This window comes from Gadus chalcogrammus, chromosome 12, assembly GCF_026213295.1.
Source record: "Gadus chalcogrammus isolate NIFS_2021 chromosome 12, NIFS_Gcha_1.0, whole genome shotgun sequence".
NCBI lineage: Eukaryota > Metazoa > Chordata > Actinopteri > Gadiformes > Gadidae > Gadus > Gadus chalcogrammus.
This window is the reverse complement of record NC_079423.1, coordinates 8,216,246-8,239,880: the sequence shown is the minus strand read 5'-3', so window position 1 is coordinate 8,239,880 and position 23,635 is coordinate 8,216,246. Positions and strand designations below refer to the sequence as shown.

At 45.2% G+C, this 23,635-nt stretch overlaps 23 non-coding genes and 1 pseudogene across 23 annotated transcripts; all 24 read right to left on the bottom strand.

Moving 5' to 3' along the window:
* Nucleotides 1-435: 435 nt before the first annotated feature.
* LOC130395636 (5S ribosomal RNA) lies at nucleotides 436-561 on the bottom strand (annotated as a pseudogene).
* Nucleotides 562-1,090: 529 nt separating this feature from the next.
* Nucleotides 1,091-1,209, bottom strand: LOC130397214 (5S ribosomal RNA). The gene has a single exon (XR_008899812.1). It is a non-coding gene; the product is annotated as a 5S ribosomal RNA (ribosomal RNA).
* A 529-nt stretch (nucleotides 1,210-1,738) lies between these two features.
* Nucleotides 1,739-1,857, bottom strand: LOC130397213 (5S ribosomal RNA). The gene has a single exon (XR_008899811.1). It is a non-coding gene; the product is annotated as a 5S ribosomal RNA (ribosomal RNA).
* A 519-nt stretch (nucleotides 1,858-2,376) lies between these two features.
* On the bottom strand, nucleotides 2,377-2,495 carry LOC130397212 (5S ribosomal RNA). Its single transcript, XR_008899810.1, has one exon. It is a non-coding gene; the product is annotated as a 5S ribosomal RNA (ribosomal RNA).
* A 529-nt stretch (nucleotides 2,496-3,024) lies between these two features.
* LOC130397211 (5S ribosomal RNA) lies at nucleotides 3,025-3,143 on the bottom strand. The gene has a single exon (XR_008899809.1). It is a non-coding gene; the product is annotated as a 5S ribosomal RNA (ribosomal RNA).
* A 529-nt stretch (nucleotides 3,144-3,672) lies between these two features.
* On the bottom strand, nucleotides 3,673-3,791 carry LOC130397209 (5S ribosomal RNA). The gene has a single exon (XR_008899808.1). It is a non-coding gene; the product is annotated as a 5S ribosomal RNA (ribosomal RNA).
* Nucleotides 3,792-4,320: 529 nt separating this feature from the next.
* Nucleotides 4,321-4,439, bottom strand: LOC130397208 (5S ribosomal RNA). The gene has a single exon (XR_008899807.1). It is a non-coding gene; the product is annotated as a 5S ribosomal RNA (ribosomal RNA).
* A 519-nt stretch (nucleotides 4,440-4,958) lies between these two features.
* LOC130397207 (5S ribosomal RNA) lies at nucleotides 4,959-5,077 on the bottom strand. The gene has a single exon (XR_008899806.1). It is a non-coding gene; the product is annotated as a 5S ribosomal RNA (ribosomal RNA).
* Nucleotides 5,078-5,606: 529 nt separating this feature from the next.
* On the bottom strand, nucleotides 5,607-5,725 carry LOC130397205 (5S ribosomal RNA). The gene has a single exon (XR_008899804.1). It is a non-coding gene; the product is annotated as a 5S ribosomal RNA (ribosomal RNA).
* A 529-nt stretch (nucleotides 5,726-6,254) lies between these two features.
* LOC130397204 (5S ribosomal RNA) lies at nucleotides 6,255-6,373 on the bottom strand. The gene has a single exon (XR_008899803.1). It is a non-coding gene; the product is annotated as a 5S ribosomal RNA (ribosomal RNA).
* A 529-nt stretch (nucleotides 6,374-6,902) lies between these two features.
* LOC130400663 (5S ribosomal RNA) lies at nucleotides 6,903-7,021 on the bottom strand. The gene has a single exon (XR_008903141.1). It is a non-coding gene; the product is annotated as a 5S ribosomal RNA (ribosomal RNA).
* Nucleotides 7,022-8,743: 1,722 nt separating this feature from the next.
* Nucleotides 8,744-8,862, bottom strand: LOC130397203 (5S ribosomal RNA). Its single transcript, XR_008899802.1, has one exon. It is a non-coding gene; the product is annotated as a 5S ribosomal RNA (ribosomal RNA).
* Nucleotides 8,863-9,391: 529 nt separating this feature from the next.
* LOC130394025 (5S ribosomal RNA) lies at nucleotides 9,392-9,510 on the bottom strand. Its single transcript, XR_008897224.1, has one exon. It is a non-coding gene; the product is annotated as a 5S ribosomal RNA (ribosomal RNA).
* Nucleotides 9,511-10,165: 655 nt separating this feature from the next.
* Nucleotides 10,166-10,285, bottom strand: LOC130394611 (5S ribosomal RNA). The gene has a single exon (XR_008897752.1). It is a non-coding gene; the product is annotated as a 5S ribosomal RNA (ribosomal RNA).
* A 529-nt stretch (nucleotides 10,286-10,814) lies between these two features.
* On the bottom strand, nucleotides 10,815-10,933 carry LOC130399865 (5S ribosomal RNA). The gene has a single exon (XR_008902360.1). It is a non-coding gene; the product is annotated as a 5S ribosomal RNA (ribosomal RNA).
* Nucleotides 10,934-11,463: 530 nt separating this feature from the next.
* LOC130397202 (5S ribosomal RNA) lies at nucleotides 11,464-11,582 on the bottom strand. Its single transcript, XR_008899801.1, has one exon. It is a non-coding gene; the product is annotated as a 5S ribosomal RNA (ribosomal RNA).
* Nucleotides 11,583-12,111: 529 nt separating this feature from the next.
* Nucleotides 12,112-12,230, bottom strand: LOC130400356 (5S ribosomal RNA). The gene has a single exon (XR_008902835.1). It is a non-coding gene; the product is annotated as a 5S ribosomal RNA (ribosomal RNA).
* A 7,089-nt stretch (nucleotides 12,231-19,319) lies between these two features.
* On the bottom strand, nucleotides 19,320-19,438 carry LOC130397201 (5S ribosomal RNA). Its single transcript, XR_008899800.1, has one exon. It is a non-coding gene; the product is annotated as a 5S ribosomal RNA (ribosomal RNA).
* Nucleotides 19,439-19,966: 528 nt separating this feature from the next.
* On the bottom strand, nucleotides 19,967-20,085 carry LOC130397200 (5S ribosomal RNA). Its single transcript, XR_008899799.1, has one exon. It is a non-coding gene; the product is annotated as a 5S ribosomal RNA (ribosomal RNA).
* A 529-nt stretch (nucleotides 20,086-20,614) lies between these two features.
* Nucleotides 20,615-20,733, bottom strand: LOC130397199 (5S ribosomal RNA). The gene has a single exon (XR_008899798.1). It is a non-coding gene; the product is annotated as a 5S ribosomal RNA (ribosomal RNA).
* A 529-nt stretch (nucleotides 20,734-21,262) lies between these two features.
* On the bottom strand, nucleotides 21,263-21,381 carry LOC130397198 (5S ribosomal RNA). Its single transcript, XR_008899797.1, has one exon. It is a non-coding gene; the product is annotated as a 5S ribosomal RNA (ribosomal RNA).
* A 531-nt stretch (nucleotides 21,382-21,912) lies between these two features.
* LOC130394685 (5S ribosomal RNA) lies at nucleotides 21,913-22,031 on the bottom strand. Its single transcript, XR_008897819.1, has one exon. It is a non-coding gene; the product is annotated as a 5S ribosomal RNA (ribosomal RNA).
* A 517-nt stretch (nucleotides 22,032-22,548) lies between these two features.
* Nucleotides 22,549-22,667, bottom strand: LOC130397197 (5S ribosomal RNA). Its single transcript, XR_008899796.1, has one exon. It is a non-coding gene; the product is annotated as a 5S ribosomal RNA (ribosomal RNA).
* A 528-nt stretch (nucleotides 22,668-23,195) lies between these two features.
* Nucleotides 23,196-23,316, bottom strand: LOC130395064 (5S ribosomal RNA). Its single transcript, XR_008898163.1, has one exon. It is a non-coding gene; the product is annotated as a 5S ribosomal RNA (ribosomal RNA).
* Nucleotides 23,317-23,635: the final 319 nt, after the last annotated feature.

The window sequence follows — 23,635 nt, the reverse complement described above, 5'->3', positions numbered from 1 at the left end:
ATTAGTTAGATATAAACGGCAGTAATTGATTCAGTAGGACTCCTTATCCATGTAAACGATCATTGTGACATCTGAATTCATTAATTATCTGAAATACACTGCGTGTGCGTGTGATGTTAAATGTTTGAACCAAGGTTAACGGTTAAAGTGTCAGAGAATGGGTGGTGATTTTTTGACGTCCTCCCATGATCTGAAGTGAGCGTGCGTGTTTGTGTTGGTGAAAGTTTAAGAAATGTACAACTGTCGGTTCAGCTCTCTGGTGCTCCCTGCTGGCAGTATCACTATACTGTCCTCATGTTTCACAAAAATAGTTTTGAGAGACGTTGTCAGTTTTTGTATGTTGCTTAAATCCTCCAAAGCGGTTGGCAGTAAACATCAGGTCACGGTACGCCACGGTAGGCCACGGAGTCAATGAGCTCGAGTTGAAAAAGAAAAAGCTTACAGCACCTGGTATTCCCAGGCGGTCTCCCATCCAAGTACTAACCAGGCCCGACCCTGCTTAGCTTCGAGCTTCCGAGATCAGACGAGATCGGGCGTGTTCAGGGTGGTATGGCCGTAAGCAATTAGTGCAGGCGCAAAACCAGGTTTTATACAGTAGCACATAAGGAGTGAGAAAGCTGCTGAGGCTCGACGTTACACTCTTACAAAAACAATCATTAGTTAGATATAAACGGCAGTAATTGATTCAGTAGGACTCCTTATCCATGTAAACGATCATTGTGACATCTGAATTCATTAATTATCTGAAATACACTGCGTGTGCGTGTGATGTTAAATGTTTGAACCAAGGTTAACGGTTAAAGTGTCAGAGAATGGGTGGTGATTTTTTGACGTCCTCCCATGATCTGAAGTGAGCGTGCGTGTTTGTGTTGGTGAAAGTTTAAGAAATGTACAACTGTCGGTTCAGCTCTCTGGTGCTCCCTGCTGGCAGTATCACTATACTGTCCTCATGTTTCACAAAAATAGTTTTGAGAGACGTTGTCAGTTTTTGTATGTTGCTTAAATCCTCCAAAGCGGTTGGCAGTAAACATCAGGTCACGGTACGCCACGGTAGGCCACGGAGTCAATGAGCTCGAGTTGAAAAAGAAAAAGCTTACAGCACCTGGTATTCCCAGGCGGTCTCCCATCCAAGTACTAACCAGGCCCGACCCTGCTTAGCTTCCGAGATCAGACGAGATCGGGCGTGTTCAGGGTGGTATGGCCGTAAGCAATTAGTGCAGGCGCAAAACCAGGTTTTATACAGTAGCACATAAGGAGTGAGAAAGCTGCTGAGGCTCGACGTTACACTTTTACAAAAACAATCATTAGTTAGATATAAACGGCAGTAATTGATTCAGTAGGACTCCTTATCCATGTAAACGATCATTGTGACATCTGAATTCATTAATTATCTGAAATACACTGCGTGTGCGTGTGATGTTAAATGTTTGAACCAAGGTTAACGGTTAAAGTGTCAGAGAATGGGTGGTGATTTTTTGACGTCCTCCCATGATCTGAAGTGAGCGTGCGTGTTTGTGTTGGTGAAAGTTTAAGAAATGTACAACTGTCGGTTCAGCTCTCTGGTGCTCCCTGCTGGCAGTATCACTATACTGTCCTCATGTTTCACAAAAATAGTTTTGAGAGACGTTGTCAGTTTTTGTATGTTGCTTAAATCCTCCAAAGCGGTTGGCAGTAAACATCAGGTCACGGTACGCCACGGTAGGCCACGGAGTCAATGAGCTCGAGTTGAAAAAGAAAAAGCTTACAGCACCTGGTATTCCCAGGCGGTCTCCCATCCAAGTACTAACCAGGCCCGACCCTGCTTAGCTTCCGAGATCAGACGAGATCGGGCGTGTTCAGGGTGGTATGGCCGTAAGCAATTAGTGCAGGCGCAAAACCAGGTTTTATACAGTAGCACATAAGGAGTGAGAAAGCTGCTGAGGCTCGACGTTACACTCTTACAAAAACAATCATTAGTTAGATATAAACGGCAGTAATTGATTCAGTAGGACTCCTTATCCATGTAAACGATCATTGTGACATCTGAATTCATTAATTATCTGAAATACACTGCGTGTGCGTGTGATGTTAAATGTTTGAACCAAGGTTAACGGTTAAAGTGTCAGAGAATGGGTGGTGATTTTTTGACGTCCTCCCATGATCTGAAGTGAGCGTGCGTGTTTGTGTTGGTGAAAGTTTAAGAAATGTACAACTGTCGGTTCAGCTCTCTGGTGCTCCCTGCTGGCAGTATCACTATACTGTCCTCATGTTTCACAAAAATAGTTTTGAGAGACGTTGTCAGTTTTTGTATGTTGCTTAAATCCTCCAAAGCGGTTGGCAGTAAACATCAGGTCACGGTACGCCACGGAGTCAATGAGCTCGAGTTGAAAAAGAAAAAGCTTACAGCACCTGGTATTCCCAGGCGGTCTCCCATCCAAGTACTAACCAGGCCCGACCCTGCTTAGCTTCCGAGATCAGACGAGATCGGGCGTGTTCAGGGTGGTATGGCCGTAAGCAATTAGTGCAGGCGCAAAACCAGGTTTTATACAGTAGCACATAAGGAGTGAGAAAGCTGCTGAGGCTCGACGTTACACTCTTACAAAAACAATCATTAGTTAGATATAAACGGCAGTAATTGATTCAGTAGGACTCCTTATCCATGTAAACGATCATTGTGACATCTGAATTCATTAATTATCTGAAATACACTGCGTGTGCGTGTGATGTTAAATGTTTGAACCAAGGTTAACGGTTAAAGTGTCAGAGAATGGGTGGTGATTTTTTGACGTCCTCCCATGATCTGAAGTGAGCGTGCGTGTTTGTGTTGGTGAAAGTTTAAGAAATGTACAACTGTCGGTTCAGCTCTCTGGTGCTCCCTGCTGGCAGTATCACTATACTGTCCTCATGTTTCACAAAAATAGTTTTGAGAGACGTTGTCAGTTTTTGTATGTTGCTTAAATCCTCCAAAGCGGTTGGCAGTAAACATCAGGTCACGGTACGCCACGGTAGGCCACGGAGTCAATGAGCTCGAGTTGAAAAAGAAAAAGCTTACAGCACCTGGTATTCCCAGGCGGTCTCCCATCCAAGTACTAACCAGGCCCGACCCTGCTTAGCTTCCGAGATCAGACGAGATCGGGCGTGTTCAGGGTGGTATGGCCGTAAGCAATTAGTGCAGGCGCAAAACCAGGTTTTATACAGTAGCACATAAGGAGTGAGAAAGCTGCTGAGGCTCGACGTTACACTTTTACAAAAACAATCATTAGTTAGATATAAACGGCAGTAATTGATTCAGTAGGACTCCTTATCCATGTAAACGATCATTGTGACATCTGAATTCATTAATTATCTGAAATACACTGCGTGTGCGTGTGATGTTAAATGTTTGAACCAAGGTTAACGGTTAAAGTGTCAGAGAATGGGTGGTGATTTTTTGACGTCCTCCCATGATCTGAAGTGAGCGTGCGTGTTTGTGTTGGTGAAAGTTTAAGAAATGTACAACTGTCGGTTCAGCTCTCTGGTGCTCCCTGCTGGCAGTATCACTATACTGTCCTCATGTTTCACAAAAATAGTTTTGAGAGACGTTGTCAGTTTTTGTATGTTGCTTAAATCCTCCAAAGCGGTTGGCAGTAAACATCAGGTCACGGTACGCCACGGTAGGCCACGGAGGCAATGAGCTCGAGTTGAAAAAGAAAAAGCTTACAGCACCTGGTATTCCCAGGCGGTCTCCCATCCAAGTACTAACCAGGCCCGACCCTGCTTAGCTTCCGAGATCAGACGAGATCGGGCGTGTTCAGGGTGGTATGGCCGTAAGCAATTAGTGCAGGCGCAAAACCAGGTTTTATACAGTAGCACATAAGGAGTGAGAAAGCTGCTGAGGCTCGACGTTACACTCTTACAAAAACAATCATTAGTTAGATATAAACGGCAGTAATTGATTCAGTAGGACTCCTTATCCATGTAAACGATCATTGTGACATCTGAATTCATTAATTATCTGAAATACACTGCGTGTGCGTGTGATGTTAAATGTTTGAACCAAGGTTAACGGTTAAAGTGTCAGAGAATGGGTGGTGATTTTTTGACGTCCTCCCATGATCTGAAGTGAGCGTGCGTGTTTGTGTTGGTGAAAGTTTAAGAAATGTACAACTGTCGGTTCAGCTCTCTGGTGCTCCCTGCTGGCAGTATCACTATACTGTCCTCATGTTTCACAAAAATAGTTTTGAGAGACGTTGTCAGTTTTTGTATGTTGCTTAAATCCTCCAAAGCGGTTGGCAGTAAACATCAGGTCACGGTACGCCACGGTAGGCCACGGAGGCAATGAGCTCGAGTTGAAAAAGAAAAAGCTTACAGCACCTGGTATTCCCAGGCGGTCTCCCATCCAAGTACTAACCAGGCCCGACCCTGCTTAGCTTCCGAGATCAGACGAGATCGGGCGTGTTCAGGGTGGTATGGCCGTAAGCAATTAGTGCAGGCGCAAAACCAGGTTTTATACAGTAGCACATAAGGAGTGAGAAAGCTGCTGAGGCTCGACGTTACACTTTTACAAAAACAATCATTAGTTAGATATAAACGGCAGTAATTGATTCAGTAGGACTCCTTATCCATGTAAACGATCATTGTGACATCTGAATTCATTAATTATCTGAAATACACTGCGTGTGCGTGTGATGTTAAATGTTTGAACCAAGGTTAACGGTTAAAGTGTCAGAGAATGGGTGGTGATTTTTTGACGTCCTCCCATGATCTGAAGTGAGCGTGCGTGTTTGTGTTGGTGAAAGTTTAAGAAATGTACAACTGTCGGTTCAGCTCTCTGGTGCTCCCTGCTGGCAGTATCACTATACTGTCCTCATGTTTCACAAAAATAGTTTTGAGAGACGTTGTCAGTTTTTGTATGTTGCTTAAATCCTCCAAAGCGGTTGGCAGTAAACATCAGGTCACGGTACGCCACGGAGTCAATGAGCTCGAGTTGAAAAAGAAAAAGCTTACAGCACCTGGTATTCCCAGGCGGTCTCCCATCCAAGTACTAACCAGGCCCGACCCTGCTTAGCTTCCGAGATCAGACGAGATCGGGCGTGTTCAGGGTGGTATGGCCGTAAGCAATTAGTGCAGGCGCAAAACCAGGTTTTATACAGTAGCACATAAGGAGTGAGAAAGCTGCTGAGGCTCGACGTTACACTCTTACAAAAACAATCATTAGTTAGATATAAACGGCAGTAATTGATTCAGTAGGACTCCTTATCCATGTAAACGATCATTGTGACATCTGAATTCATTAATTATCTGAAATACACTGCGTGTGCGTGTGATGTTAAATGTTTGAACCAAGGTTAACGGTTAAAGTGTCAGAGAATGGGTGGTGATTTTTTGACGTCCTCCCATGATCTGAAGTGAGCGTGCGTGTTTGTGTTGGTGAAAGTTTAAGAAATGTACAACTGTCGGTTCAGCTCTCTGGTGCTCCCTGCTGGCAGTATCACTATACTGTCCTCATGTTTCACAAAAATAGTTTTGAGAGACGTTGTCAGTTTTTGTATGTTGCTTAAATCCTCCAAAGCGGTTGGCAGTAAACATCAGGTCACGGTACGCCACGGTAGGCCACGGAGTCAATGAGCTCGAGTTGAAAAAGAAAAAGCTTACAGCACCTGGTATTCCCAGGCGGTCTCCCATCCAAGTACTAACCAGGCCCGACCCTGCTTAGCTTCCGAGATCAGACGAGATCGGGCGTGTTCAGGGTGGTATGGCCGTAAGCAATTAGTGCAGGCGCAAAACCAGGTTTTATACAGTAGCACATAAGGAGTGAGAAAGCTGCTGAGGCTCGACGTTACACTTTTACAAAAACAATCATTAGTTAGATATAAACGGCAGTAATTGATTCAGTAGGACTCCTTATCCATGTAAACGATCATTGTGACATCTGAATTCATTAATTATCTGAAATACACTGCGTGTGCGTGTGATGTTAAATGTTTGAACCAAGGTTAACGGTTAAAGTGTCAGAGAATGGGTGGTGATTTTTTGACGTCCTCCCATGATCTGAAGTGAGCGTGCGTGTTTGTGTTGGTGAAAGTTTAAGAAATGTACAACTGTCGGTTCAGCTCTCTGGTGCTCCCTGCTGGCAGTATCACTATACTGTCCTCATGTTTCACAAAAATAGTTTTGAGAGACGTTGTCAGTTTTTGTATGTTGCTTAAATCCTCCAAAGCGGTTGGCAGTAAACATCAGGTCACGGTACGCCACGGTAGGCCACGGAGGCAATGAGCTCGAGTTGAAAAAGAAAAAGCTTACAGCACCTGGTATTCCCAGGCGGTCTCCCATCCAAGTACTAACCAGGCCCGACCCTGCTTAGCTTCCGAGATCAGACGAGATCGGGCGTGTTCAGGGTGGTATGGCCGTAAGCAATTAGTGCAGGCGCAAAACCAGGTTTTATACAGTAGCACATAAGGAGTGAGAAAGCTGCTGAGGCTCGACGTTACACTCTTACAAAAACAATCATTAGTTAGATATAAACGGCAGTAATTGATTCAGTAGGACTCCTTATCCATGTAAACGATCATTGTGACATCTGAATTCATTAATTATCTGAAATACACTGCGTGTGCGTGTGATGTTAAATGTTTGAACCAAGGTTAACGGTTAAAGTGTCAGAGAATGGGTGGTGATTTTTTGACGTCCTCCCATGATCTGAAGTGAGCGTGCGTGTTTGTGTTGGTGAAAGTTTAAGAAATGTACAACTGTCGGTTCAGCTCTCTGGTGCTCCCTGCTGGCAGTATCACTATACTGTCCTCATGTTTCACAAAAATAGTTTTGAGAGACGTTGTCAGTTTTTGTATGTTGCTTAAATCCTCCAAAGCGGTTGGCAGTAAACATCAGGTCACGGTACGCCACGGTAGGCCACGGAGGCAATGAGCTCGAGTTGAAAAAGAAAAAGCTTACAGCACCTGGTATTCCCAGGCGGTCTCCCATCCAAGTACTAACCAGGCCCGACCCTGCTTAGCTTCCAAGATCAGACGAGATCGGGCGTGTTCAGGGTGGTATGGCCGTAAACAATTAGTGCAGGCGCAAAACCAGGTTTTATACAGTAGCACATAAGGAGTGAGAAAGCTGCTGAGGCTCGACGTTACACTTTTACAAAAACAATCATTAGTTAGATATAAACGGCAGTAATTGATTCAGTAGGACTCCTTATCCATGTAAACGATCATTGTGACATCTGAATTCATTAATTATCTGAAATACACTGCGTGTGCGTGTGATGTTAAATGTTTGAACCAAGGTTAACGGTTAAAGTGTCAGAGAATGGGTGGTGATTTTTTGACGTCCTCCCATGATCTGAAGTGAGCGTGCGTGTTTGTGTTGGTGAAAGTTTAAGAAATGTACAACTGTCGGTTCAGCTCTCTGGTGCTCCCTGCTGGCAGTATCACTATACTGTCCTCATGTTTCACAAAAATAGTTTTGAGAGACGTTGTCAGTTTTTGTATGTTGCTTAAATCCTCCAAAGCGGTTGGCAGTAAACATCAGGGGCCTCATGTACTAAGGTTGCGTACGCACAAAAACGTGGCGTACGTCCTTTTCCACGCTCACGTTCAGATGTACAAAACGTGAAATGACCGTAAAAATGTGCGGTCCCCACGCCAGCTCCAGAGCTGTCGTACGCACGTTTCTACAGCTATTGTTCCTTTGGCGACACTTAGAGGTGACGCTGGGAAACTGGGAAAAAAGGTGAAAACAATGACTCAGAGTGATTTGCACATCAGAGACACACTAATGAACAATTAACACACCTTGCAATTATATGGGTGGCTATAAAAGCATGCGCAATGGATGAAGGGCGCTGGAGACGCCGGGGCCGACGGAGGAGACGCCGGGGCCGACGGAGCAATCCGTGCCCTCTCCTTGCTTGTCTATTCAAAAATAAAAAAATTAAGTTAATAAACACGAGTCAAAGTCTTTAATATCCTGGCATCTTTACGCTCGACTTGTGTATTGCAAGCAGCCAATTGTATGACCAGTATAATTACATCATTTATGACTTCAGCATATTTACCTTGGGGATGATCGGCGTCCCCTTCCCTCCCACCACTCCGGTGAGAGCCGTGTCATCGATCAAAGCGGCCACTCTCAAATCGAAGGGGGAGAGTTCCCCCACTCCCGTCCCCCCACCTGTTGCGGTCACGCTTCGGCGGTGGGCAGAAACCCTCCGCTTCACCTCCACCTTGAGGTCTGACCACTTTTTTTTAATTTCAGAGTGTGTGCGCTGCTGAGACCCCACTGCATTGACGGCCTCGCAAACACACTCCCACTAACTTCTCTTTTGTTTTGCATTTATCCCTGTTGACAGGGTTCCAATAGCATATGCTTGCGCATTTCTACCTCGTGGAGCAAAATCTCGAGCTCAGACTCCGTGAAGTTTGGTTTTTTGCCTCTGTTCATGGTGCCAGGTGATCGGATTAAGAGGTGAATCTCAGGTCCAGAGGCCTATTTAAATGAAATTGCATATTTAAATGAGGGCGTGGACAGGGAGGAGTTTGGCACCTCGGCATGTGCGCTCAATTCCACGTTGATCGAGATGTACAAAAGAAACGTGCTTGGATCCATGCGTTCGCACACTTTGATACATCTGAATTTATTTGTGCGTAAGACAGTTTCTGGGTTTTGGCGTACGCCAAGTTTCAGTATGAAATCCACGCAAGTCTTAGTACATGAGGCCCCAGGTCACGGTACGCCACGGTAGGCCACGGAGTCAATGAGCTCGAGTTGAAAAAGAAAAAGCTTACAGCACCTGGTATTCCCAGGCGGTCTCCCATCCAAGTACTAACCAGGCCCGACCCTGCTTAGCTTCCGAGATCAGACGAGATCGGGCGTGTTCAGGGTGGTATGGCCGTAAGCAATTAGTGCAGGCGCAAAACCAGGTTTTATACAGTAGCACATAAGGAGTGTGAAAGCTGCTGAGGCTCGACGTTACACTTTTACAAAAACAATCATTAGTTAGATATAAACGGCAGTAATTGATTCAGTAGGACTCCTTATCCATGTAAACGATCATTGTGACATCTGAATTCATTAATTATCTGAAATACACTGCGTGTGCGTGTGATGTTAAATGTTTGAACCAAGGTTAACGGTTAAAGTGTCAGAGAATGGGTGGTGATTTTTTGACGTCCTCCCATGATCTGAAGTGAGCGTGCGTGTTTGTGTTGGTGAAAGTTTAAGAAATGTACAACTGTCGTTTCAGCTCTCTGGTGCTCCCTGCTGGCAGTATCACTATACTGTCCTCATGTTTCACAAAAATAGTTTTGAGAGACGTTGTCAGTTTTTGTATGTTGCTTAAATCCTCCAAAGCGGTTGGCAGTAAACATCAGGTCACGGTACGCCACGGTAGGCCACGGAGGCAATGAGCTCGAGTTGAAAAAGAATAAGCTTACAGCACCTGGTATTCCCAGGCGGTCTCCCAACCAAGTACTAACCAGGCCCGACCCTGCTTAGCTTCCGAGATCAGACGAGATCGGGCGTGTTCAGGGTTGTATGGCCGTAAGCAATTAGTGCAGGCGCAAAACCAGGTTTCATACAGTAGCACATAAGGAGTGAGAAAGCTGCTGAGGCTCGACGTTACACTTTTACAAAAACAATCATTAGTTAGATATAAACGGCAGTAATTGATTCAGTAGGACTCCTTATCCATGTAAACGATCATTGTGACATCTGAATTCATTAATTATCTGAAATACACTGCGTGTGCGTGTGATGTTAAATGTTTGAACCAAGGTTAACGGTTAAAGTGTCAGAGAATGGGTGGTGATTTTTTGACGTCCTCCCATGATCTGAAGTGAGCGTGCGTGTTTGTGTTGGTGAAAGTTTAAGAAATGTACAACTGTCGGTTCAGCTCTCTGGTGCTCCCTGCTGGCAGTATCACTATACTGTCCTCATGTTTCACAAAAATAGTTTTGAGAGACGTTGTCAGTTTTTGTATGTTGCTTAAATCCTCCAAAGCGGTTGGCAGTAAACATCAGGTCACGGTACGCCACGGTAGGCCACGGAGTCAATGAGCTCGAGTTGAAAAAGAAAAAGCTTACAGCACCTGGTATTCCCAGGCGGTCTCCCATCCAAGTACTAACCAGGCCCGACCCTGCTTAGCTTCCGAGATCAGACGAGATCGGGCGTGTTTTTTTTTTCTTTTGGTGACACCCGTCACTACTTACAGCAACCTGGGCTTCTGAGGAGGTCTCCCAACCAAGTACTAACCAGGCCCGACCCTGCTTAGCTTCCGAGATCAGACGAGATCGGGCGTGTTCAGGGTGGTATGGCCGTAAGCAATTAGTGCAGGCGCAAAACCAGGTTTTATACAGTAGCACATAAGGAGTGAGAAAGCTGCTGAGGCTCGACGTTCCACTCTTACAAAAACAATCATTAGTTAGATATAAACGGCAGTAATTGATTCAGTAGGACTCCTTATCCATGTAAACGATCATTGTGACATCTGAATTCATTAATTATCTGAAATACACTGCGTGTGCGTGTGATGTTAAATGTTTGAACCAAGGTTAACGGTTAAAGTGTCAGAGAATGGGTGGTGATTTTTTGACGTCCTCCCATGATCTGAAGTGAGCGTGCGTGTTTGTGTTGGTGAAAGTTTAAGAAATGTACAACTGTCGGTTCAGCTCTCTGGTGCTCCCTGCTGGCAGTATCACTATACTGTCCTCATGTTTCACAAAAATAGTTTTGAGAGACGTTGTCAGTTTTTGTATGTTGCTTAAATCCTCCAAAGCGGTTGGCAGTAAACATCAGGTCACGGTACGCCACGGTAGGCCACGGAGTCAATGAGCTCGAGTTGAAAAAGAAAAAGCTTACAGCACCTGGTATTCCCAGGCGGTCTCCCATCCAAGTACTAACCAGGCCCGACCCTGCTTAGCTTCCGAGATCAGACGAGATCGGGCATGTTCAGGGTGGTATGGCCGTAAGCAATTAGTGCAGGCGCAAAACCAGGTTTTATACAGTAGCACATAAGGAGTGTAGAAAGCTGCTGAGGCTCGACGTTACACTTTTACAAAAACAATCATTAGTTAGATATAAACGGCAGTAATTGATTCAGTAGGACTCCTTATCCATGTAAACGATCATTGTGACATCTGAATTCATTAATTATCTGAAATACACTGCGTGTGCGTGTGATGTTAAATGTTTGAACCAAGGTTAACGGTTAAAGTGTCAGAGAATGGGTGGTGATTTTTTGACGTCCTCCCATGATCTGAAGTGAGCGTGCGTGTTTGTGTTGGTGAAAGTTTAAGAAATGTACAACTGTCGGTTCAGCTCTCTGGTGCTCCCTGCTGGCAGTATCACTATACTGTCCTCATGTTTCACAAAAATAGTTTTGAGAGACGTTGTCAGTTTTTGTATGTTGCTTAAATCCTCCAAAGCGGTTGGCAGTAAACATCAGGTCACGGTACGCCACGGTAGGCCACGGAGTCAATGAGCTCGAGTTGAAAAAGAAAAAGCTTACAGCACCTGGTATTCCCAGGCGGTCTCCCATCCAAGTACTAACCAGGCCCGACCCTGCTTAGCTTCCGAGATCAGACGAGATCGGGCGTGTTCAGGGTGGTATGGCCGTAAGCAATTAGTGCAGGCGCAAAACCAGGTTTTATACAGTAGCACATAAGGAGTGTGAAAGCTGCTGAGGCTCGACGTTACACTTTTACAAAAACAATCATTAGTTAGATATAAACGGCAGTAATTGATTCAGTAGGACTCCTTATCCATGTAAACGATCATTGTGACATCTGAATTCATTAATTATCTGAAATACACTGCGTGTGCGTGTGATGTTAAATGTTTGAACCAAGGTTAACGGTTAAAGTGTCAGAGAATGGGTGGTGATTTTTTGACGTCCTCCCATGATCTGAAGTGAGCGTGCGTGTTTGTGTTGGTGAAAGTTTAAGAAATGTACAACTGTCGTTTCAGCTCTCTGGTGCTCCCTGCTGGCAGTATCACTATACTGTCCTCATGTTTCACAAAAATAGTTTTGAGAGACGTTGTCAGTTTATGTATGTTGCTTAAATCCTCCAAAGCGGTTGGCAGTAAACATCAGGTCACGGTACGCCACGGTAGGCCACGGAGTCAATGAGCTCGAGTTGAAAAAGAAAAAGCTTACCGCACCTGGTATTCCCAGGCGGTCTCCCATCCAAGTACTAACCAGGCCCGACCCTGCTTAGCTTCCGAGATCAGACGAGATCGGGCGTGTTCAGGGTGGTATGGCCGTAAGCAATTAGTGCAGGCGCAAAACCAGGTTTTATACAGTAGCACATAAGGAGTGTGAAAGCTGCTGAGGCTCGACGTTACACTTTTACAAAAACAATCATTAGTTAGATATAAACGGCAGTAATTGATTCAGTAGGACTCCTTATCCATGTAAACGATCATTGTGACATCTGAATTCATTAATTATCTGAAATACACTGCGTGTGCGTGTGATGTTAAATGTTTGAACCAAGGTTAACGGTTAAAGTGTCAGAGAATGGGTGGTGATTTTTTGACGTCCTCCCATGATCTGAAGTGAGCGTGCGTGTTTGTGTTGGTGAAAGTTTAAGAAATGTACAACTGTCGTTTCAGCTCTCTGGTGCTCCCTGCTGGCAGTATCACTATACTGTCCTCATGTTTCACAAAAATAGTTTTGAGAGACGTTGTCAGTTTATGTATGTTGCTTAAATCCTCCAAAGCGGTTGGCAGTAAACATCAGGTCACGGTACGCCACGGTAGGCCACGGAGGCAATGAGCTCGAGTTGAAAAAGAAAAAGCTTACAGCACCTGGTATTCCCAGGCGGTCTCCCAACCAAGTACTAACCAGGCCCGACCCTGCTTAGCTTCCGAGATCAGACGAGATCGGGCGTGTTTTTTTTAATCTTTTTTATTATCAAAAATATATTCAATTTTATACAATTACACATTCATTTATACGTATATCAAATAAAAGTAAATGAAAAACAGTCCCACAAAATAAACCACCCTCAGAAACCGCACAAACAATTAGCTAAACACACTTTCTCTTTTAAATTAAAATAAGAACAACACAGCAAAAGCAGTATCTTTTCCCGAATACACTTACCCTCGAAATTAAACCGCCCCTCAATCCCAAAGCACAAACCGAACAGCCAAACACAGAATCTTTTAGCCTCGACATTTACCCACAAAATTAAACACCCCTCATTCGAAAAAAACACACAAAACCAAAATCCCACAAAAAACCCCCCACTCTCCCACCTCCAAAAATAAGCCACCCCCTTTAAACCACCCAAATCAACCCCAAACGGTGCCCTGCTCAGTCATCCATACAATTCCATTCTCATTCACACCACATACTCCCGCGCTCTCTACAAACATACTCACAAACAAAGCCTCGTCCACAACATACAGCATTCGTAAGTGTCTTTTCCATTCATTCACAAACAGCCTCCATGCATCCAACTTTCTCCTTTCATACAGCGCAAAATTGCGTCTGTTAAAAATCGCCCTCCTTGCGAATCCAAAGATCATATTGATCATTTTCCAATTTTTATATTTCCTACTCACTCCCAAGAGTACAGACAATTCCCACCCCCGTTCCACCCAGCAGTCTCCCACACTGCACCCTCCCAGCAGCCCCTTGATTTTTCCCCAGAACTCCACTAGCTCGCAACAATACACAAAAATGTGATTCACGTCTTCATCCCCACTTTCACACACCATACACGTCCTCCCATACACTCCCCTGTGCATTTGGTGCAGGATGATGCATGTGAAAATCCTCCTGTGCCTTATCTTGAAATCAAGATCAAATATTGCATGCGGTGTGTGCGGTATGTTAATGTACTTCCACAAAATGTTGGGTGTAATGTCCGGATATGTGTCTGCCCATTTACTCTCACATGTGGGTTTTTGCACTCTATGTGTCAATGCATGCTTATACCAAATCTTTGTCTTGACATCAGTAATGGCGTGTGTCTCCCCCCCAGGCACAGGAAGATTCCCACCCCATCATCCTGCCCAACCCTCCCCTTATTTCTAAACCCGTCCCCCCATTCACTCATCACACACTCTTCCACTCTCTCCAACACTTTCACAATCACTCCCCTCCTATATGTTATTCCCTTCTCTCTCATTATCCTAATCACTCTTTCTTTATCCCATCTCCCTCCCCTGTCCACTAGATCTCCCACCCGCTTCAGCCCCGCCCTCTCAAGAGCCACGCTCTTGATGACCCCTCCGCCCCCCTGTTTAAATATGGGCTGGAGAGGAAAGGTAGCCTCATCACAGACGCTCTTGACTCGCATACGAGTGTAGTCTTATCAAACAGCAGGAACCACGCGTTGAGCACCTCCTGGAAGAACCGCGGCAGATGTGCATATGCCGCTGCGTTCTGCGTCTGCAACAAATTGTCATCACTTAAGAGACCAAATGTGCTCAGCCACTGGCTGAAGTGGCCCTTCCAGGCCGCCTCCCGACTTGCATCCCTAAATTTGCCTATCAATTTAGTTCGTAACGCAGTTCTTTTTGCGAGTACGTCCATCAATCCTAGCCCACCCTGATCATTGACCCTTATCAGCGTTCTATGCGCTATACTGGCTGCTTTGCTCCTCCAAATAAAGTCTCTAACGACTTTGGCAATCTTCTGCTCAGCCCAAGTCGGAAGCGCACAAGTGCTCAAGGCATGATTCACCTGCGACAACACTAGAGCATTGGTGACGGCCACCCTTCCCCTCAACAGCAGACCCCTAGCCCTCCACATACTCAGGGTCTTTTGCATACGCCCAATAACATCCTTCCACGTCAAATCATCGCATTCATTCTCATCACTACCAACATACACTCCGAGCACTTTTCTTTGATTCTCCACTACTTTGAATCCCCATTTGTTATCTAGGTCTTTGTTCCTACCCATCCCCATTATTTCAGATTTCTCCATATTAATTTTTGCTCCTGAAGCTCTCTCATACGTTTCTATATGTTTCAACACTATATCCACATCACTCTCACTTTTTACCATTACATTAATATCATCCGCATACTGCATTAAACTAATTTTTTCCCTTACCTATTCCACACACTCTTTTGTCATTCAAAATTAAAGCCGCCAACGGCTCCGCCACCATGCTATAGAGCAGTGCTGACATTGGGCAGCCCTGCCTCACTGACCTCTTGACATCAAAAGAGTCAGTCAGAGCACCGTTACACTTAATTTTACTCTTAGCCCCCCCATAGAGCAATCCCACCCACCCCCTTAATTTAGTCCCAAATCCAAGTTTCTCCAGTACCCTCCCCAAGAAATCCTGATCCACCCTATCAAACGCTTTGTTTAAATCAATCCCCAGCCACAATCCTCCCTCCCCTTCCATATCTCTAACTACCTGTTTTATTGTTAATATCGAATCCCCAATGTCCCTCCCCGGAATGCTATACGCTTGAGTTGGACCTATTACTGAGCCTATTACCTCCCTCATTCTATTCGCAAGTATCTTGGCAATACTTTATAGTCAGTGTTGAGTAGGCTGATTGGCCTATAGTTATCAAGATTTTTGTTATCACCCTTATTTTTATAAAAAATCGTAATTATGCCTAATCCCATACTCTCCGGGAGCCAGCCTGTTTTCTCCACATACTTGCAGAGTTTTTCAACCACCGGAGCCAGAATTCCCTTAAAGCCGACGTAAACTCGGCTGTCAGACCATCACTCCCCGGGCTCTTATTCTTGTTTAGTCCATCAATAGCACTATAAATCTCTTGCACAGAAAATTCACAATCGCACCAAGCACTATCCTCCCTACTTAAAGTCCTCTCCAGTGCCTCTAAGGCCTCTCCCACACTATCCTCATCACATGCATCTTTTTTAAATAAACACTCATATAATCCCTAACTACTTTTAATATCTCTTCCTTATCAGTTATTATTTGACCACCATTATCTAATACCTCCTTTATCTCCGTTTTATTTTGTTTTTTGTTTTTCCAAACCAGGAAAAAGGCTGTGCTCCTTTCCCCTTCGTACATATATTGTATCCTGCTTCTAATAGCAGCCCCTCTACACTTCGCTACCTCTAAGGCACTCAATTTTTCTTTTAAATCCACATATTTTTCCGTACATATATACCCTCCTCATCTAACAGTTTAATTTCCTCATTTAGTTGTTTTCTCAAATGAACCTCCTCTGCATTTTCCCTTTTCCTTTTTTCTATACCATACCTGACACATTTGTTTTTAATTCTTATTTTCACACTCTCCCACCACACACTCATATTCGCATCATCATTCCATTCATCCATCGTTCTCTTCAAAAAAAAACCCATGCTCTTCATAAACACAGCATCTCCCAAAAGCTGGCATTAAAGCACCAAGGCCTCTGGTTGACACTCCCTCCCCTCCCTCCCACCCTCTAACCTAATCCCCGCGTGGTCACTCCAGGTGTTATTGATGTATTCCACACTCTTAATTAATTTAACATTACCACTTTGTACCAACACAAAGTCAATCCTACTCTGTTTCAGAGTATTAGCAACAAGTTGCCTCCTTGAAAAAACCTTTTCCCACGGGTGTAGGACTCTCCATATGTCTACCAATTGATAGTTCTCCATCAAGTCCCTAAGGGTTTGCCTAGTGCTGTCCCCTTTAAACGTATTGTTACTCGATAAATCAGACCGAGTCAAAATAACATTAAAATCCCCCACAATCATACAGTTAGGGTTGCACCACACATTTAAACCAGCCAAAAAAACCTCCTCTCCTTCTCCCCATTGGGTGCATGTAAATTAATATTCTAAGTTCCCTCCCCTCATAAACACAATCAACAACTAACAACCTCCCCTCTAAATCTCTATGAACTAAATTAATCCCCGTTATTTTAGCACTATTAAAACATATTGCCACTCCCCTGGCCCTGGGAGTCCCTTCAGAAAAATAAATCTGGCCTTTCCACTGCTTTCTACTCCTATTCAGTAGGTTGTCATCCCACCTAGTTTCCTGTAAACACAAAATATCAGCTCTTATGTCCAATATGGCATTTCTTTTATATTCAGTTCTCATACCGTTCGCATTCAGGGAAAAAATAACCAAAGCCATAAATAATAAAAAATAAATAAGGAAAACCAACGAAAAAGAGCCAGCTAGCACAATACCTCATCAAAAAAATTAACAATTCTTATTCTTCTTCCCACTCCGTCCGTTTTGCCTGGCAGACAGCCCTTTTTTGTTAGCCTCCCTAAGCTCCTCCAAGTCCAATGTCACTCCCACGAGCCTCCCTCCCTCACAGTGTTCAACAACAAAATCCCCACTCTCCCCACCTCCTCATTGCCCCAAGTCATTGAAATTGCAAGTTAAGCCCCGTTCCATCCTCCCAAACATTCTGAACCCTTCCTGTTTTTCTCAACCTGCTGCCTCTCACGCTCACTGTCCTCCCTGCCGCCCGCGGCAGGCCCTCAAAGCTCAGCTCTCCCCTCAGGTCCGGAAGTCCGCAGGCTGGCCCGAGGTGAGCTCCTCCTCCAGCAACGTGGGGAATTCCGCCCCCACCAGGAGGCACCGTCCCGGTCCATGGCTCGCGCCCATGCCCTCCTCCTCGTCCTCACCACCACCGTCGTCCTGCGCCCCCGGTGCGCCACCATCCAGCTCGCCGCCGTCCCCCTCCGCCTCCACCGCCACCGGGCATATGCAGTCCCTCTCCCTCCTCCGGCACGTCAGACACTTTACCACCCCTGTGGCACACTCCCGGGCGTAGTGGCCCTGGCATCCGCAATTGTGGCAGGTGAAATCCGGGCACTCGCGCAGGATATGGCCAGGCTGCATACAGTTCCTACATACCTTCATCTGTCGGTCGTGGATAACTCTAAAGTATTCAACACCCGTGGCCGTGTTGAATCTAGTGGAATACGGCAAGGATTGCACGAGCTCATTAAATTTCACCCGTACAATCCTTGTTCCGTCCGCTATGTGGTGCCCGGCCACATCCTCCTCTTAATGGACGAAATCGCCCGGACTCCCCACCCTCTTAGTCTCTCCAGGATTTCCTCGTCCGATATGTATGCTGGCAGGGTGAGAAAGGAAACCACCAGCTCGTCATGCATAGTTTCCTCTGGCAATTATCCTGGTATTGTGTACCTTAAAGCCGATCCAGTAGACGGTCCTTCCCCCTCTCCTCCACACACCGTCACTCCAGCTTCCCGAGGGCCAGCACCCTACAAGCCCTTATCTCTCCGCACACAACCGCCATAGCCTTCATTAGTTCTCCAATGGGTATAACATCCCCGCACTGCTCCACGCTAACCGTGAGGCCTCCTCTCATACTTGCGCTCTGTCTTTTTTAACCCGTCCGCTGTTTCTCCACCAGCCAACCTGCTCTTGCCCGCCTCCAGCCGTCTTGCCGTTGCCATCTCCCCCGCTCCCTCCTTCTCTCCTTTCTCCTCCCGACTCCTCCGCAGCACTCCTTCCTCCTCGCAACCCGCCAACTTCTCCCTTTTTCATTCCGTCCTCCTCCACCTCACATCCTGCACCATTCTCCGTCCCTCCAGCTCGCCGCCCGCCGGCCCTCATTTCACCCGTGGCTTCGCCGAAGCTAAGCCCCGGATCGTTCTCGCCTCCACAGTAGCACAAGGAACAAAAAAACTGGAAAAATATATATAAATATAAACTCAGGGCGATCCCCCAACAGTCTATGACTGCGGGGGACGAAAAAAACACAAAATAACTAGGTTGTAAGACCAGATAGCAATACTCCAACAAACTCTCTCCACCAGAACAAACAATTCACCATGCGGCTGTTCAAAAACACTACGTACTCCGACACTGTAGGGGGCGTCAGGGTGGTATGGCCGTAAGCAATTAGTGCAGGCGCAAACCAGGTTTTATACAGTAGCACATAAGGAGTGAGAAAGCTGCTGAGGCTCGACGTTACACTTTTACAAAACAATCATTAGTTAGATATAAACGGCAGTAATTGATTCAGTAGGACTCCTTATCCATGTAAACGATCATTGTGACATCTGAATTCATTAATTATCTGAAATACACTGCGTGTGCGTGTGATGTTAAATGTTTGAACCAAGGTTAACGGTTTAAAGTGTCAGAGAATGGGTGGTGATTTTTTTGACGTCCTCCCATGATCTGAAGTGAGCGTGCGTGTTTGTGTTGGTGAAAGTTTAAGAAATGTACAACTGTCGGTTCAGCTCTCTGGTGCTCCCTGCTGGCAGTATCACTATACTGTCCTCATGTTTCACAAAAATAGTTTTGAGAGACGTTGTCAGTTTTGTATGTTGCTTAAATCCTCCAAAGCGGTTGGCAGTAAACATCAGGTCACGGTACGCCACGGAGTCAATGAGCTCGAGTTGAAAAAGAAAAAGCTTACAGCACCTGGTATTCCCAGGCGGTCTCCCATCCAAGTACTAACCAGGCCCGACCCTGCTTAGCTTCCGAGATCAGACGAGATCGGGCGTGTTCAGGGTGGTATGGCCGTAAGCAATTAGTGCAGGCGCAAAACCAGGTTTTATACAGTAGCACATAAGGAGTGAGAAAGCTGCTGAGGCTCGACGTTACACTTTTACAAAACAATCATTAGTTAGATATAAACGGCAGTAATTGATTCAGTAGGACTCCTTATCCATGTAAACGATCATTGTGACATCTGAATTCATTAATTATCTGAAATACACTGCGTGTGCGTGTGATGTTAAATGTTTGAACCAAGGTTAACGGTTTAAAGTGTCAGAGAATGGGTGGTGATTTTTTGACGTCCTCCCATGATCTGAAGTGAGCGTGCGTGTTTGTGTTGGTGAAAGTTTAAGAAATGTACAACTGTCGGTTCAGCTCTCTGGTGCTCCCTGCTGGCAGTATCACTATACTGTCCTCATGTTTCACAAAAATAGTTTTGAGAGACGTTGTCAGTTTTTGTATGTTGCTTAAATCCTCCAAAGCGGTTGGCAGTAAACATCAGGTCACGGTACGCCACGGTAGGCCACGGAGGCAATGAGCTCGAGTTGAAAAAGAAAAGCTTACAGCACCTGGTATTCCCAGGCGGTCTCCCATCCAAGTACTAACCAGGCCCGACCCTGCTTAGCTTCCGAGATCAGACGAGATCGGGCGTGTTCAGGGTGGTATGGCCGTAAGCAATTAGTGCAGGCGCAAAACCAGGTTTTATACAGTAGCACATAAGGAGTGAGAAAGCTGCTGAGGCTCGACGTTACACTTTTACAAAAACAATCATTAGTTAGATATAAACGGCAGTAATTGATTCAGTAGGACTCCTTATCCATGTAAACGATCATTGTGACATCTGAATTCATTAATTATCTGAAATACACTGCGTGTGCGTGTGATGTTAAATGTTTGAACCAAGGTTAACGGTTAAAGTGTCAGAGAATGGGTGGTGATTTTTTGACGTCCTCCCATGATCTGAAGTGAGCGTGCGTGTTTGTGTTGGTGAAAGTTTAAGAAATGTACAACTGTCGGTTCAGCTCTCTGGTGCTCCCTGCTGGCAGTATCACTATACTGTCCTCATGTTTCACAAAAATAGTTTTGAGAGACGTTGTCAGTTTTTGTATGTTGCTTAAATCCTCCAAAGCGGTTGGCAGTAAACATCAGGTCACGGTACGCCACGGTAGGCCACGGAGTCAATGAGCTCGAGTTGAAAAAGAAAAAGCTTACAGCACCTGGTATTCCCAGGCGGTCTCCCATCCAAGTACTAACCAGGCCCGACCCTGCTTAGCTTCCGAGATCAGACGAGATCGGGCGTGTTCAGGGTGGTATGGCCGTAAGCAATTAGTGCAGGCGCAAAACCAGGTTTTATACAGTAGCACATAAGGAGTGAGAAAGCTGCTGAGGCTCGACGTTACACTTTTACAAAAACAATCATTAGTTAGATATAAACGGCAGTAATTGATTCAGTAGGACTCCTTATCCATGTAAACGATCATTGTGACATCTGAATTCATTAATTATCTGAAATACACTGCGTGTGCGTGTGATGTTAAATGTTTGAACCAAGGTTAACGGTTAAAGTGTCAGAGAATGGGTGGTGATTTTTTGACGTCCTCCCATGATCTGAAGTGAGCGTGCGTGTTTGTGTTGGTGAAAGTTTAAGAAATGTACAACTGTCGGTTCAGCTCTCTGGTGCTCCCTGCTGGCAGTATCACTATACTGTCCTCATGTTTCACAAAATAGTTTTTGAGAGACGTTGTCAGTTTTTGTATGTTGCTTAAATCCTCCAAAGCGGTTGGCAGTAAACATCAGGTCACGGTACGCCACGGTAGGCCACGGAGTCAATGAGCTCGAGTTGAAAAAGAAAAAGCTTACAGCACCTGGTATTCCCAGGCGGTCTCCCATCCAAGTACTAACCAGGCCCGACCCTGCTTAGCTTCCGAGATCAGACGAGATCGGGCGTGTTCAGGGTGGTATGGCCGTAAGCAATTAGTGCAGGCCCAAAACCAGGTTTTATACAGTAGCACATAAGGAGTGAGAAAGCTGCTGAGGCTCGACGTTACACTTTTACAAAAACAATCATTAGGTAGATATAAACGGCAGTAATTGATTCAGTAGGACTCCTTATCCATGTAAACGATCATTGTGACATCTGAATTCATTAATTATCTGAAATACACTGCGTGTGCGTGTGATGTTAAATGTTTGAACCAAGGTTAACGGTTAAAGTGTCAGAGAATGGGTGGTGATTTTTTTGACGTCCTCCCATGATCTGAAGTGAGCGTGCGTGTTTGTGTTGGTGAAAGTTTAAGAAATGTACAACTGTCGGTTTCAGCTCTCTGGTGCTCCCTGCTGGCAGTATCACTATACTGTCCTCATGTTTCACAAAAATAGTTTTGAGAGACGTTGTCAGTTTTTGTATGTTGCTTAAATCCTCCAAAGCGGTGGGCAGTAAACATCAGGTCACGGTACGCCACGGTAGGCCACGGAGTCAATGAGCTCGAGTTTGAAAAAGAAAAGCTTACAGCACCTGGTATTCCCAGGCGGTCTCCCATCCAAGTACTAACCAGGCCCGACCCTGCTAGCCTTCCGAGATCAGACGAGATCGGGCGTGTTCAGGGTGGTATGGCCGTAAGCAATTAGTGCAGGCGCAAAAACCAGGTTTTATACAGTAGCACATAAGAGTGAGGAAGCTGCTGAGGCTCGACGTTACACTTTTACAAAAACAATCATTAGTTAGATATAAACGGCAGTAATTGATTCAGTAGGACTCCTTATCCATGTAAACGATCATTGTGACATCTGAATTCATTAATTATCTGAAATACACTGCGTGTGCGTGTGATGTTAATGTTTGAACCAAGGTTAACGGTTAAAGTGTCAGAGAATGGGTGGTGATTTTTTGACGTCCTCCCATGATCTGAAGTGAGCGTGCGTGTTTGTGTTGGTGGAAAGTTTAAGAAATGTACAACTGTCGGTTCAGCTCTCTGGTGCTCCCTGCTGGCAGTATCACTATACTGTCCTCATGTTTCACAAAAATAGTTTTGAGAGACGTTGTCAGTTTTGTATGTTGCTTAAATCCTCCAAAGCGGTTGGCAGTAAACATCAGGTCACGGTTCGCCACGGAGTCAATGAGCTCGAGTGAAAAAGAAAAAGCTTACAGCACCTGGTATTCCCAGGCGGTCTCCCATCCAAGTACTAACCAGGCCCGACCCTGCTTAGCTTCCGAGATCAGACGAGATCGGGCGTGTTCAGGGTGGTATGGCCGTAAGCAATTAGTGCAGGCGCAAAACCAGGTTTTTATACAGTAGCACATAAGGAGTGAGAAAGCTGCTGAGGCTCGACGTTACACTCTTACAAAAACAATCATTAGTTAGATATAAACGGCAGTAATTGATTCAGTAGGACTCCTTATCCATGTAAACGATCATTGTGACATCTGAATTCATTAATTATCTGAAATACACTGCGTGTGCGTGTGATGTTAAATGTTTGAACCAAGGTTAACGGTTAAAGTGTCAGAGAATGGGTGGTGATTTTTTTGACGTCCTCCCATGATCTGAAGTGAGCGTGCGTGTTTGTGTTGGTGAAAGTTTAAGAAATGTACAACTGTCGGTTCAGCTCTCTGGTGCTCCCTGCTGGCAGTATCACTATACTGTCCTCATGTTTCACAAAAATAGTTTTGAGAGACGTTGTCAGTTTTTGTATGTTGCTTAAATCCTCCAAAGCGGTTGGCAGTAAACATCAGGTCACGGTACGCCACGGTAGGCCACGGAGGCATGAGCTCGAGTGAAAAAGAAAAGCTTACAGCACCTGGTATTCCCAGGCGGTCTCCCATCCAAGTACTAACCAGGCCCGGACCCTGCTTAGCTTCCGAGATCAGACGAGATCGGGCGGTGTTCAGGGTGGTATGGCCGTAAGCAATTAGTGCAGGCGCAAAAACCAGGTTTTATACAGTAGCACATAAAGAGTGAGAAAGCTGCTGAGGCTCGACGTTACACTTTTACAAAAACAATCATTAGTTAGATATAAACGGCAGTAATTGATTCAGTAGGACTCCTTATCCATGTAAACGATCATTGTGACATCTGAATTCATTAATTATCTGAATACACTGCGTGTGCGTGTGATGTTAAATGTTTGAACCAAGGTTAACGGTTAAAGTGCAGAGAATGGGTGGTGATTTTTTGACGTCCTCCCATGATCTGAAGTGAGCGTGCGTGTTTGTGTTGGTGAAAGTT